Source organism: Gossypium raimondii, chromosome 8 (genome assembly GCF_025698545.1).
Source record: "Gossypium raimondii isolate GPD5lz chromosome 8, ASM2569854v1, whole genome shotgun sequence".
NCBI classification, from domain to species: domain Eukaryota; kingdom Viridiplantae; phylum Streptophyta; class Magnoliopsida; order Malvales; family Malvaceae; genus Gossypium; species Gossypium raimondii.
In genome coordinates this window covers 11,770,052-11,773,224 of record NC_068572.1, presented here as the reverse complement: position 1 = coordinate 11,773,224, position 3,173 = coordinate 11,770,052, and the positions used below count along the sequence as shown (strand labels likewise).

At 36.4% G+C, this 3,173-nt stretch overlaps 1 non-coding gene across 1 annotated transcript; it reads left to right on the top strand.

The window, feature by feature from the left end:
- The first annotated feature begins 1,776 nt into the window (after window positions 1-1,776).
- On the top strand, window positions 1,777-1,883 carry LOC128032256 (small nucleolar RNA R71). The gene has a single exon (XR_008188384.1). It is a non-coding gene; the product is annotated as a small nucleolar RNA R71 (small nucleolar RNA).
- Window positions 1,884-3,173: the final 1,290 nt, after the last annotated feature.

Below are 3,173 nucleotides of genomic sequence, written 5' to 3'. Positions count from 1 at the left end.
AGCCATGTTTTCATTAAATTTTTTATCTTCCATGGCTCAGACCCTAAAGTGTTCTCCGATGGGTCTTCAAAATTGTTCTTTTATAGAAACTAAGGTTTCTAGTTGTTCCATCACTGAACATTCCTCCACCGGATCGGGAAATTTCATTGCTTTAAGAACACTAAATGTTACTTGATCATCTTGAACTCTCATCGTGAGTTCTTTTTGCACGTCTATTAATGTTCTTTTCGTGGCTAAGAAAGGTCTCCCTAAGATTATCAACACTTCCTTATCTGTTTCAAAATCTAAGATAATGAAATCAGTAGGAAAAATAAATTTATCGACTCTTACCAAAACATCATCGATATTTCCTTCGAGGAATGCTAAAGATAGATCCACCAATTGAAGTGTCACAATCATGGGTCTTACTTCATCTATTCCCAACAGTTTGAAAATAGACTTGGGCATCAAGTTGATGCTTGCTCCTAAGTCGTACTAAGCTTTACCATAGTAAGATTCTCTGGTATTACAGGGTATAGTAAAACTTTCAGGGTCCTTCAATTTTAGAGGAAGCTTGTTCTATAAGAACGAACTGGACTCCTTTGTTAAAGTGACAATCTCATACTCACTAAGTCTTTATCTTCTTGGAGAAGATGTCCTTCATGAATTTCACATAATTGGGCATTTGCTCTAAATCCTCCACCAATGAGATATTAATGTGAAATTACTTTAGAAAGTCCAAAAAATTCTTGAATTGCACCTCATGTTTCTACTTATTTGGTTGCAACTTTTGAGGACATAGAGGTGATGAAACTTCGGGTTGAATCGAACAACTTTAGAGATAAATTTGTATCTAGAGAAGATGTTAGCTTATCAGAATTTACTGGGTTAGATTTTACCTCATCAAATTTTGTAGGTTCTGGCTCTGCTGGTTTAGGAGTTTCAACTGATGGTTGACTTTCCTCCTTCTCAGTGGGTTCATCTTCAATCACAACCGTCTTGGGTTCTAAAGTCTTACCACTTCATAAAGCCACTACCTTACAATGTTCCTTACCCAAATTTCTTGGATTTTCTATATCCCTCGGCATGGTTCCTTGCAGTTGGTTACGAAGCTCTATAGCTAATTGACCCATTTGGTTCTCTAAATTTTTCAGATTGCTGCTTGGCTTTAGATTAAGGTGTTATTCTTTACTATTTATAACTTCAACAAGTTCGCCAAACTGTTGGATGACTTAACTGGTTGTGGTTTTGGAGCTTGTTGATTGAACCCTTAGGTTTGGTTGGGTCTATTTTGCATGAGTGTTGTTTGGTCCATTTCCTTGGTTACTCCAAGAAAAGTTTGGATGGTTGCACTATGAAGGATTGTAGAAGTTGGACTGTGGAATGTGTCCACTTCAATTTTGGTGTTGATTCCTCAAACTGACTCGAGATTTGATAGGCAATTCTCGAAAGAATGACCATCCCCACAATATACGCAGGAAACAACATTAAACTAACTTGGTGACTGAGTTGCCAAATTATTCAAAAGTGGTAAACTATTTCAACATTGAAGAAATAGAAGATACCTGAATTGAGAGTGATGTAAGTGCGTCCACTCCGTGCACTCCAGCTATTCGTCTCCCTGAAGTTGCTCAATTTCTTAGCCATTGATAGTTGTTATGAGCGATCCTCTCAATGATCTCGTAAGCCTTATTATAAGACTTCGACAAGAGAGCACCATTCACAGAAGCATTTACCATCAACCTCGTATGTGCGTTGAGACCATTATAAAACGTCTCCAACTGGATGCAGTGTGGAATCCCATGATGAGGACATTTACGAAGTAATTCCTTGAATCTTTCTCATGCCTCATATAAGGACTCGTCATCCAATTGTGAAAAGGTAGTTATCTTATTTCACAACTTAGTGTATTGTTAGGTGGGAAATACTTAACCAAAAATTTTTCTGCTAATTCTTACCATGTAGATATTGAACTTGGTGGCAAAGAATTAAGCCATACTCGTGCTCGATCTTGCAATGAGTATGAAAACAACTTCAACCTCAATGTGTCTTCAATAACATCGACTATTTTAAACGAGTCACTCACCTCCATGAATAATTAAAGGTGAATGTGTGGATCTTCTGATGCGATCTCGTCTAAGTATTCAACCAAATCAGCTGGTGAACCAATCGAGTTACCAATGAGGCCAATTACTCGTGCTCGAGCGAAGAAATTCAAAAAAGCTATCCCGGGCATAGTTGATCAAGTTTGGGGAAAAATTTTGACTGAATTAATTGATCGAGCTTAGGAATGCTCAACATGTGCTCCATGCAACTTGCTTCAAACCAATTTTCAATTTTAGTTAGCTAATTCAGCTACAAGAATAAAACTTAAGCTATTTTAGTCATTATTAATTTGATATTAATTATGTCCTAATTTGAGCATCTTTAATCTGTTTTAAGCCTATTAATTATGTCCTACTTCGTACAACATTAATATATTTCTTAAGTCAGACATTTTAATTGTGTCTTAGCTTAATACGAATTAAATTATGTTTTAGTTTGTCTTAAAATTGCATTAAATCGAGTCTTTAATTTTTTTAGGATTATCACATAGACAACTGGACATACATGCATAGTTCAGATTCATTGGAGCTCATTTATGAAGGTTCTGCACCCGAACATTAATGTATCTTGGAGTTGCTGGGTACACTCTTCCAAGTGACCATTCATGAAAAGATATGTCAATAATTAAAACTTAATTGAGCTGATCAGCCAGCTGCCTTTGTTCACACCCAATGGGTCATCCAACTTCTGATGTTCACACCCAAGAGACCGTCCAAGTCCATATGTTTACACCAAAGACTATTCAGACGCCACAAGATACATTCATCAGCTGCTTGTACATTTGGTGAACTAATGAGGCATTTACTAAAGCTCATAAACACTCTTGACGGATCAAGTTCCTTGTTCATTCAGCTCAACTCCTAAGTCCACTTCATTGACTACTCGGGAACTCCAATTGTCAAAGCTGATGGCAACCTTCATTAATCAAATTCTTCAAGGAATTAATCAACTGAATCAATTAAATTCCAGCTTTATTTAATTTGATTACCTCTTATCTATTCGGCTGGTACTTTGCAGCCTATAAATAGTTGACTTGTAACTTGTAGCAAGAACTTTTGATCATTTTATGAATTATAAACTATTTATGA